The sequence below is a fragment of the Salarias fasciatus genome, chromosome 16, assembly GCF_902148845.1.
Source record: "Salarias fasciatus chromosome 16, fSalaFa1.1, whole genome shotgun sequence".
NCBI lineage: Eukaryota > Metazoa > Chordata > Actinopteri > Blenniiformes > Blenniidae > Salarias > Salarias fasciatus.
The window spans coordinates 22,732,506-22,744,882 of record NC_043760.1 but is presented as its reverse complement, the minus strand read 5'-3'; positions in this window follow the sequence as shown (position 1 = coordinate 22,744,882).

Genomic DNA, 12,377 nt, shown 5'->3' with positions numbered 1-12,377 from the left:
ACAAGCAAAGGCTCCTGTGGGCCACACAGAACATTTATAAGATTAAATCTCTGACTAGCGCACAGTACAGCCACCTGCCTGCGCTGCGTTCTGCTTTGTTTTCCCCAGAGATGAAGCGACATATTCACATTCAACACAACCAAATGCAATGGAACTATTCCCACGTCAACATTAAAATAATACAGTCACTGCATTAGCATTAATTCAGTGACACGCAGACTTTTGTTGAGTCATTGTTACAGCTTCATGCACACATCCGCACAACATTTACTGCATGATGGGAATCTCTAATGTCTCCGCTTACTGCACCAAACTCCCTGGATGAGCTAAAAATGCCTCCAACAGACACACCAATTGATTGCATCAGCATAAAGCATTAATTAAGTCATATTATATTTGCAAATAGGACCTTCATTATTATAATAAGCAGTAATAAATTCAATCTTCATTAAAAAAAAAGGTGAGTCAGAGGGTAAGAAGGATTTTTTTTTTTTCATCTAAAAGTCATAGAGAAAGGCCATGGGAGACATTTGAGATTTTCACGATGCATTGTGTTTTTCAGATTTCATTCCCTGCAGTTTTATAGTAAAAACCTCCGCTAACATAAAATAACCCCACCCAGGGTGAGAGAGCTGTATAGCTGCCATCGTTTCACAGGTAGTAGATAATATGCATACTTCTTTATCATTAAATGGGTATAAGTGCTCTTCAGGGGCGTCTGAGGAAACACTGCTTAGCTGCTAATTGGCACTAAAGGTTTTAAGAAGAACTTATCTTTGGTTTCCAAATTGTTAAGAAATTTTAAAAAAAAAACGGCCTCCAGGCACTTTTGCAGATATGTCTGTGGAACATTAGGGAAAAACAAGTGAAATGGAGGCGGCACCGTCCTCCTGCACGCGGGAAACTTTCACACAGAAAGATCAAGCCTCACATCAAAACACTCTGCCGGGCGAAAATCACATTGTTGTAAAAGAGGACGTGCTAAACAGATATCAGAGGAACAAGAGCCTTCCTCGGGAGGCTTCTCCCACCAGAACCACCTCACCCTCTCGTTTCCATCTTCAGAATATTTCTGCTCGGTATCAAATTGACACTGTGATCACACATTTCTGACACCGGCACTCACACGGAATCACGCAGGTGTTTTTTGCTTTGGGCATCAATACAGAAAACCTTTGCTGCCAAGCCGACGTGCCTGTTTCTGACATTTTACTGCTGCTCTTCAGCTGAGATGCTCATTTTAGACCCGCAGTACTTTACAGTATTTAGAGGGCAGTTTAAGCTTCCCAGCCTCTATGTTTGTCCCTGGTATATTTAGTTTGGTGTTGGGTCGCTGGCTGCTGCAGAAAGGTTGTTTTTTTTTTTGTTTTTTTTTTTTTTTTCCCAGCAGGATCACTGAATAAAAGAACACGCTCACAAAAATGAATGAGTCCATGATTGAAAGCTCCGGGGCGGTTGGCTATTTTAACAACTTGAACTACAAGAGGATTACATGCGCAATACAATCAAAATATTTAAAATATGTCATTTCATGTTGAGTCAGCCAAATTACCAAAGGATTAGTGTGATAGTAATGAGCTGAAGTGGCTGTTCAAATGAATCACTTATACAGAGGCGAGTATGAGTGACAGAAAGGCTTCAGAGGTTACTACAAGTCTATGAAATGCAAAATGTTCCTTTAAATGAAAGGAAATAGAATTTAAAAAAAAAAAAAAAAACGAGCTCTTTCTGGAAAAGGAATTGTTCCTGGATCCTTAAAAGGAAAGTTTATCTTGTGGACATAAGCTATACTTAACAAATAAGAGTTTTTGGAGTGAATTCAGTTAAAAACATAAGATGAATCAATGCAGACTCTAGAGAATGAGCTAAAAGACACAAATCAGATGGTTTTTCATTACGAGTTATACCTTTCTCTTTCTTACTTTGTGCATATTTGTCGTGGGGGAGCTTCGGGGGACCGAGGACTCCCACACACACCTCCTGGGCAGAGTCGCCAGGGGCCCGAGCCGGGGGCCCGAGCCGGGGGCAGTGAGCATCTGAGCCACTGACTTCAGGTGTTTCAAAATATTCTACTTCAACATGAAGGCTCAGAGCTTCTTGAACTGGTGCTTGATGTATATTGTAGCTCTCCTAAAAGCCTTTTTTACATAGAAAATCAGATCTTAATCCTATTCCTGGAGTAATCAGATTACTCAAGTGATCATGCAAACACCTTAGTGTTCTCCACTCCGTTACAAATTATAGATTATTATGTCAATTCTAGCATCATGTAAGTTTTTAAAGTATACAAACATCAAAGTTTAGTTGCCTTGCACGAGATACACCCCTATTGTCTCCTAATGCATTCTGGGTAAAATACATATGGGGGTACACCAAAGACTGCGACATTAGTTATTCACACCCACTGAAATGCATTTAATGTTTGCAAAACAACAAAAACAATGAATAAAAAATGTGGATATTCTCTCGCAGGATGTACAATCACAAGAAGCATAAGCTTCAGGAGGGCTGCAGATTTGTCTCTACAGACTTATAGTTGTTATTTCTTGCCGTACATCACAGAAACAGACTGAGCTGTGTGTGTTTGCGCCTCATAAACCACTGAAGACTGGAGGATTTCTCTGAAAGCTCCAATCTCTCATTCCCAGCTGTCCAAAGCTGGCCTTTAGGAAAAACCCTCACTGGCGAACGCTGACGGACAGACGAGCGGCAGCTCGACTGTGAGTCCGCGTGGTTTATATTCCAGCTCTCTCCCCTGCTTTATGAACTCATCATTCCTCACATAATTGGCTCGATGTGCTCATTGTGCTTTGGAGTCATCTCACAGCTCGCAAATATAGAAGATTTCTGAGGGGGGGAAAAAAAAAGAAGAAGTGATTTTGAGGTTGCTGAGCAGATAAAACTCTTTGTAATGCTCAATGGGGCGAATGCAGTTTTACACCGCGCTTGATTCGGCTGTCTCACTGTATCCAAGATCAGACAAATTGCCAATTAAAAAGAAAGTGTATTGTCAGGCTGTACCTGGAGCGGCCGCCAAGGAAAAATAACACACGTCCAAATAAATAAGGGCCCCTTTTCACATTCCTCACTCAGTCTCACACAGCAGGAGTATTCAAACACTCTTTAAAAAAAATACAGTGCAGACTATAATCTCAAAAATTTACATGATATCTTAATCAAAACTGAACTGAAGCATTTGATCACATTTTGTAATTAAATGTTGCTTTTTCGTTTTGAGTTTCGTTTCTATTCAGGAATGGAACGCGAAAAGAAGACGTCAGATCCCTTCAACCAACCAGCACGTACGGACACACAGTGTGCCTGAGGGCCGCCTCATTGACTTAACCCTAACGCTGACCCCCGACCTCAACCCTATCAATTTTATTCGCGCTCAGCAAGAACCAAAAAACGTGTTCTGTCTCGTCAAGCCGGAGCGCCAAGAAGCAGGTCTTCCTTTTCTCTCTGGTTTGAGAGTCCTAGTGGTTTGTTCTCCTCAGTATGTTTGTGAAGGTGTTATTACAATTGAAATGAATGCATGGAGAGATCCGTCATCTCAACAAGGTCATCCATCCCAGCGGAAGTGATGAATACAGAAGAGAGGAGTTCACAGAACACGCCAAACTCAGTGTGTGTTTGAAACTGTTTGGAACCCCCGCTGTTCAATACCAGGTCTTTACTCTGTACCGACCAATCAAGCTGGCAATAACTTTAAATCAGCTGCAACCCCCTGGGAAAAAAAAAAAAAAAAAGAAATCACTGGACAACAAGAGAAAAAATGTTATGAAACAGCAACTAGAAGAGTCAGTGAAGTCAGAATAACCTTGACTTTGCTGTGTTTGCAAACTAAAAATAGAATTAAAAGTCATTGTTGGTGTTTGCAGTGAGCGGCTGTGTTGGGTCCTCCCTCCTCCTGGAGGTTAACATGTGACTCCGCTGCATCACAGCATTTTAAATATTTCAGCATGTTTGCTGAACTGGGGCAGTGAGGCAGCATTCCAGTGACCTCCATTCATAAACTAAAGAAAACCCTCACTAACTGCTGACAATATTCTATATATATTTTTTTTGTATTCCTCCATGGGAATGTGTTATAACTACAAAGTCCCAGACTTCACAGATAAATCTTTGCCTTTGATTCAGAGCCGCGGCAGATATCTAACAACCCACTGTTCACGAATGATACTGGATCTAAGTAAACAAAAGATGCACTATTGAGGAAAGTTTGAAGAATTCCTCAGCATAATTAGATCTGTGGCATCCAAGAAGGATTATAAAACATTAACAGTTAAATGACCTGGTTTCTTCGGAGGATTACTGCTCGGAATGATTAAAATGACGCCGCTCGGCGCCGCACAGCTCAGATTTTATGGGCGAAACAGAATCACGCGGGGATAAATATTACAAACAAAACTGTGTGACTGTGGCGGAGGTGGAACATCATTAAATTGGAATGGCAGGTATGTCTTTCCTGCGACGTGCGCTGTGCACTCCTCCTGACCGCCCTCACCCACCGCCGTCCATCAATTAGGGGATCAGGTTTCTGTAAAATTATCACCCACAACTTCTACGTTCTACCACCAATCGCACAAGACTTTTGTTTCCTAACTAGTGGAGCACGCTGAAGCCAACAAGCTGTGAAAAAAAAAAAAGAAAAAATGCCGGCGTTTGAACAAGAAAACCGACAAATCCTGCAGGAAGGAAACTTCAAAAGTGACAGAGCTGAAACGAGTTCGAAAATAGCCACAACGGAAGACTCCAGCTGAACCACCTGCAGACGTATAGATGCTTTTCACGGAGGCCGACGTCACCGAGACAATGACACAATCGATTTTGCTGAAAAGCGCCGCCGACGTTGGTAGCAACAGGGCGTATATTTAGCCCCCCGCCTGTCCTGTGACACCGCCATGCCTGACACCCAATCTCGGCACCGACGGCCACGACGGAAACTCAAAAAGAATCCTAAAAATAACTGTCTCAAGTAACAAAAGACTGAGCGCCATGACTCAAAGAAGGCTGACCCACATTGCCGTCAATAAAAACCCTTTACTGAGAAATTCGGCCAAAGTCTTCCTGCGTGAGCGAAGCCAGGAAGTAGACTCGCTTGAAAACGTTTGGAAACGATCAAGAGAGAGAGAAGCCATTTTCCCTCTAAGTTTGAGGAATTAAAGTCATCTTTATATTTGTTTTGAATGGCCTTCAAGCACGAACGTCATTTGGTTGAATTGGAAAACAAATTATTGACTGTCTCCTCACATTACCCAGATCAAAGACACCGGCGTTGGCTTCCTTTCAGAGTCTATTGATCATCTCTGGGTCCCGTCCTTTCACCACCTGTCAGCCCTTTCACACTTATCTGTCGGAAATCTATTTGCACGGCATTGTTCCGTTTCTTCTGAGGTCGTCTGTCCGCCGCAGTGCCAAGACGCTCAGAACGATGGCGCCGGCTCAGAGCTGCGTTTTCAACATCAGTCCTGGAAGGATCGCCGCTGAGCCGGTTCCAGAAGTTTATCGACGAGGGACCGAAATGGCTACAAAGCAGAGTGAGACTCTCATCTGAATACAGAGAGAAACTGCCTTTCATAATGAATGATGAAACAAGTCAAAACATTATTAAATGAAGCAAATGAAAGACCCTGCCTCCTATTGGAATTTTCTTTTTTAAAGAACCAATGACTGAAAATCAACCAGTGGAAGTTTGAGAAACATATATTTATATTGGTTTTAGTTTGTATGTAATGTTTGGAAAAACCAATATTGTTCAGTTCAGTGTTTTGGAACTCCATAAATACAAGAACCTTTTTTTTTCCTTCTTCTTGTCTTATCAGAACCAGCAATAAGTTCTACAGCTGTCTGAGTTACGGCAGCTTGTCTGCGAGATAAAACCACAGGATTTACTCCTTTACAGGATTTACTTTTCACTTCCTTGGATGGTTTTGATCCTTTTCACAGTTTCCCATGTTGTTTACTAACCGAATTGATATTCAGTCTTATTGATTTCATCTTTCTGTGGTCATCTGTGGCTGATTTGTATGTTAAGCTGTTTGATCTAATCTTGTATTTAATTTTAAGAATTTTTCCCCGGGTACCTTTTTTTTAGCTGGAGATACACTCAAATGTTTTGGTTTCGTGTAAGAAGGATTATTACCACTGAGATTTTCTTCGGGATGAAAGAGGTATTCATCCATGTAATTACATAAAGGGAGCAAACCATAAAATGCAGCGATAAAATAAAACTTGGATTCTTTAATGTATAAATTCTGCAAAATAGATTTTTTTTTTTAAAGCACTCTTTTGGGGGATGAATATGTGACATAATGATTTAAAATACATTAATTATGTTGTTGATGATAGATTTTTATCACATCTACTATTTTTTTAACTGCCATCTGCTATTCGCATCTGCTTTAAAGTGAATGTAATAATAAAGATTTATGGAATATAGATGTCTTTAGGCACTTCCTTTCTTTCAGTGAAACTCTTTCTCTGGGAATATATTGACACTTATAAAACCAGACAGTTCCAGATATTGCAAATTTCTAGGGTTTAATAGCACAAATGTCTAATTGGACTTATACCTACAATGGATCAATCTTATCAAATGTAGCATTAAGCTTCATCTTGTTAGTTAGTATCAGATATTTCTTCATCCTGGTTGGAGAACAAGCATGAAGCTGCTCTGTTGGGGCCGAGCCGCTGATTCTCCAAAGAAGTATGTTTCTCTTCACATCATTTACTCAACTTACCAAAGTGATTTATGGGAACTGAAATTGTTTACTAAATTCCAGAGCCCATTATGCAAAAATGTATCATGCTTAATTAATCTGCCGCGTTGAGAGTTTCTTGTGGAGTAAGCATATGAAAATAATGAGCACATCAAAAGTCACATAAACTCTAAGTGAAAGCAGAGACGTTGAATCTACAGCCAGATGATGGATGTTTTATACATTTTGGGTTGAGAGCACAACAGGTGCTATCTTTGGATCATATTTATTCATTTGTTTGTTTGTTTGTTTATTAGTGTTGTTGTATGCAGTTCACATTAAAAAGGCGTAGGAAATAAAGGGATCACACTCATCTCCCGGTGAGAGGCATCCGTAAAACATCCCTAAACTGGTTTCAGTGTGGATTTACACGCCATCGTGTGGTCAAATGCAGTCACTACAATATTACTTAGATTTAAAAAAAAAAATAGATGTCACTCAATGAACTGTAAACATAAACTCATTCTAGTGAATGTTGATCACACAATAGAGGATTGATCACACATTGAATGGCAGGCTTGATGCTGAAACAAAAACAAAACAACCGTCTTTGGCACAATAAGGAAGTTTTGTACACGAGTCACATCAACAACAGTACTTCAGGCCTGTTGCTCCAGTCTGAACAAGCTACAAAACCAACTTAGTCTGCTGGAACAGCAATTCACTGAAACATAACCAGACATAATGTAAGGCTCCTCCAGCATGACCGCTTCCGTCATTAATGTCAAAGAAAAGGCATCTGATGAGCACAGAGATCAGAAAAAACGTCAATCCACGGTGTTAATACTCTTCACGCCTCATTTGCCGTACATACTGCTTCCTTCACGCTGAATGGGGTTTTAGTATTGTGCTTGAGGTGGTCGTCATGGATACCCCTGTCATTCAGATTCATCAGCCGTTCACATGTGATCGGTGGGTTCCCACATGCTGCTCATCATGCATCTCTGCACTCTGCCAGATTGTCTTCCTCTATTAAAACCACTCATGTCGGACTGATTGCGCTCATTGTTCTGCTCACTGTGTGAAAATCACCCGTGATAACAGCAATGCAAGGAGTTATGATACCCACACTTTAGTAAATCATGTTGATAAAGAAGATTCAGGGTCCAGAGATAAACTTCCCAGTTGTGCTCAGTCGGTGTGTAAACATGCTGGGGTGATGCATTCTAACTGTAATCCCACCTTCATCACACCCGTCTCTCATATATCCAAATAACAGATAGCAGCTCACGGTGTATCTTCCTCTCACTATCGTTTACAGCTGACAGCTCAGTCAGTGTCACAGCAACACAACGGCAACACAACTATCTACACATCGTTAGGACAACCGTCCAGAAGAAGGATGACTGTCGGCTACTTAACCAGTTACTTTCTGCTTACAGTAACTGCCTCCCCACTTCCACAAGAAGCCTTTTAATGGTGTTCAATTTACTAATGCACACCAGTAATGTGCACAGCATTGATCTCCATGGACCGCAGGTAATCAGGTGACCTACATGAAGCTTCATACTTACACGGCACTTGTCACAGTGATCGACTCATTTTAATGACTCCCACTCATTTGATCCACTGTTAAAGTGAAATATTTATCATCTCAAAAGATATAATAGCTAAATGCACTTCTTAATATTATGTTTGAGAAATATAAGTATGTTTATAAGCTGTTAATCTTTTATCTGTATCTACGTTGATTTCAAGTGAATCTCCAATTCAACCTGTTTATTCATACTTCAGTGGATTTTCACAGAGAAGAAGAGTCAATTAAAGAGAGGGGAACTCAAAAATAAAGCAAAGTGAAAGGAAAATAACAGTAAACAGTCTCTCTGGTGGCAATAAGCCAATAAAGCTGGTAATAAAAGTATTTTTTTTTCATATCTTGCTCAAATATTGTGGTTTAAAAATCCTATTCAAACCTGTCGTTAACTCAGTGCATGGTATTCAGCATGTTTACTCCAAAAGGCTTTGGCAGGTGGAAATAACCTCCACACATCATGTAAAATGATCTGACGCTGTTCATCATGACACACAGACACAAACACAACAAGAAGCACTCACAGACAATCAAGAGGAAGTTCAGGCTCTCTCCCCAGCGGTTCCCAACACTCAAACGTCTTTAATCCAGATGTGATCAAAGTTCCCCTTCAGGACGGCGGCTCGATAAGCAGATGACTTGTGGAGCTGCTGCTCGCCACCCTGGTCCATCTCCTGATTGAATTTCCACCATTGAGCTCTTGTATCACCCGGTGTCTCTGGCTGCAGGAGGGAGTGGACACAGGTCACCACACCTGACAGGGCTCTGCTTTCTGTGCGGCTTTAGGGACCTCGATCAACAGCTCCAGAAGGCCCGGGCACTGGCATTGTGAGCGTGAGCATTCATATAGACACACACTGATCAAAACGCGTGCACGTGTAAAGCAGAACAACACAGCAGAATAATGTCATGCAGAAATATTCCTTCACACACGAAAGCTGTTTTTTTTTTTTTCATATTCTAAAATGATTTCAAAGAATTGGAGAGCTGGAGAGGAAAGAAAACACATAATAAAAATATTCATGGTGGATCGGTCCAGTGTGGTGTGCTCAATGAAGGAAAGAGGATATTCTTCCCTTCAACCTGAGAGGAATGCATAATTCAGCCGAGTGTCACATCCAGCCTGCTCCTTTGTCCATTCACAGCCATCAGGTTACACTGCTGCTTTCGACTGTCAGCTGATCACTTTCCTTCACAGGAAACCCAGGCTCTGACAAAAGAATGGCATCTTTCCCCTGAAAGTGAACTTTTCTGAAGTGCATGTCCAAAGAAAATAATCCCCTTTTTCCTCTTTATTTATATATTTAACTTTCACTGCAGAAAGTGTTATCATGACAGGCTATATGGGGACACCAAATTCTCATTAGCACTAACAAGAAAGCCAAAACAGAGTCACACTGAAAGGAAACATTTGGGAGCATAAAACTTTTGAAAACCATTGGATTCCTGAAATGGAGGCACTTAATGTCAGTCCAGTTGGTTCAGTGTCAAATCTTACAGCCCAATTTACTGAGCGTGTTGGTTTATTTTTCATTTTTATGAAGCAATGCTTTGAAGCCTAATATTTCACAAATAATTGTGCAGTTTTAGTGCTGCTCCGTAATGGAATTTTTAATGTGCAGGCCCTTTTAGCTTGGTTAATTGGAGCAGTTCTTTCATTCGACTCAAGAAATAACAAAATAGCGGACAATTAAACCGAGGAATAAACAGCCATATGCAGAGTAACAACGATTACCAGCTCCAAAACAGTTAGCGTCTTTAGTAAACAGAGTCTGCAAATATTAATTGACATCTGGAAACTGATCTCTTACATTATTTATTTTCAAAATGTTACTTTTAACAAGTTACAAATATTCAAAAGCATGACTTTGTGTCTGTTAGTTAAAGATATACATGCTCAATTGAAGGATATTGTACATTTTTTTAATGTTTTTTTATCGAGCAAGAATACAATTCTCGCCATTGAGTTGCGTTTACTTTTCACGACACAATATCAGGGTGAAACTTTCCGCAGTGGCTGAAGCAAAGAGAAGTGGCGTGTTTGTTTGACCTTTATGTGAAACTGAGAAGTTCAGCATGAAGCAGGTTGAGGCCTCACACAGGAAACCTCCTCTCTGCTGGTTCACTGCACTTACTTCCTCCTCACAGCTGTAGAGCTGTTTGAATCAAAAGTAGCTCTTTAGCGCCATCTCGCGTCCTCTGTGGGACGCTCAGGTATTCTGTCTGACCTTGTTCAATGAGTTCAGTCTGAGAAAACATAAAGGGATGTCAGGACAGGTTTACAGACTGAGTGAATGTAAATATGAAGCATTATCCTCCTTTCCAGGGTAGACATTCTGATATACAGCACAAATAAAAGTGGGTGCATTAATTAAGCTGAAGATGAAGATAGTGTATGAAAAATTATCCCCTGCATGTTTTAATAACTTCACCAACAATCATCTCTGATTGTCTTCGAATTATCTGTCACTGATCCATCACTGTCATTAAAATCTTGCTCATAATGCAACGCCATGTCAGTGGAAAAGCAATACAACACAGGGGTTAATTGTGTGTTTTCGTGCTAACGGAATTATCCAGGCTCATATCAGATCAGCAGTCCATCACAGGCCTAACGCAGCACAACAGGCTCTCACTAACACGGGTAATTTACATTAATACGTTTACCCAGCAAGCATGTGTTTGGATTGTATGAGGAAGATGCAGTACGTAAAAGAAAACAGCCATGCAACAGATTTTGGATCAAACCTGCTTCGTATTGTTTTGAGATGACAGTGCCGGTCACTATAACTGGTCACACTTGGTTAATTAAAAAAAAAGCCGGATTATAATATCTGCAACTAAAGTGAGATCACACTGGTGCCACATTAGATGGTTGTTAGATGTACATTAAGTCTTTATATTACAACCACGGGAAAATGAGACACACTGCTCTCCAAATAAGAGGGATCCCTATAGGATCAGTTGAATTTAGTGCACATCAATCAGTCATGCCAACATCATTATATTATCAAGAAAAAAAAAGGTTAAAATAATGAACCTCACCGCAAAGTGGTGTAAATGCACTTTTTTAAAGTCAAGACTTGGTAATCAAAAATCAATGATGAATGCTCATATACCATTTTTGAAACATCTGACAGTTTTGGAATATTTGTTTTTCCAGTGAAAATTCAATTCGTACTGAGAATATATCAACATTTTTTTTATTGTAAAAAAAAAAGTTAACTTGTAAATGATAAAAATCCCTGTTGTAGAACAAAATGTTAAAATATATTATCATATGATGCATTTCATTCATCACCATTAAAATAGTTGAAATCCTTCTTATTTGTATGTTGAGTGATGCAATAATTGGCTAAACATATGACTGTTCAATGAAATTATAATATGCAGAGACTTTGGCAATTTCATTGAAAATGAACTGCAGTTTCACACAATTGCCACAAGATGGCAGAATGGTACATTGATTGTTTTACCTTTCAACCTCCGAAAAAGCAACTGGGAAGATCAAAAGTTAAGAGAGTTCCAACAAACCTCATCTTGACCAGCTTGCTTTAGAGTCTGATGAAAGTTTAATTGCATAATGGATCAGACCTTAATTACCACGTAAATATAATGCTGGTTATTTGACATTTGACATTTTTCAAAACTTATATACATATATATATATATATATATATATATATATATATGTATATATATATATATATATATATATATATATATATATATATATATATATATATATATATATATATATATATATATATATATATATATATATGTTTTTTTTTGTTTTTTTTTTTGCTAAGATAACAAGTCCTAAGGGAAATTTCAACAAAGTAATATTCCAAATGTTTACAGGTGGAAGAGGATTGCAGTGTGTAATAAAGAGGGTGTTCTGGCTTGTTTTAGTCAAGCAGATTTACTTAATACTTAATAATAACGGGGGTCTTTCAAAACACCCGCGATCAAGGTTCAGTAAATACACTTTGCTTTCTCTGTTAAAGACCACCCTCCCTGATGAGAACTATTAAAGTCATGATTGATTCATTATTCATTAAACGCCACGATTCTCTGGACAT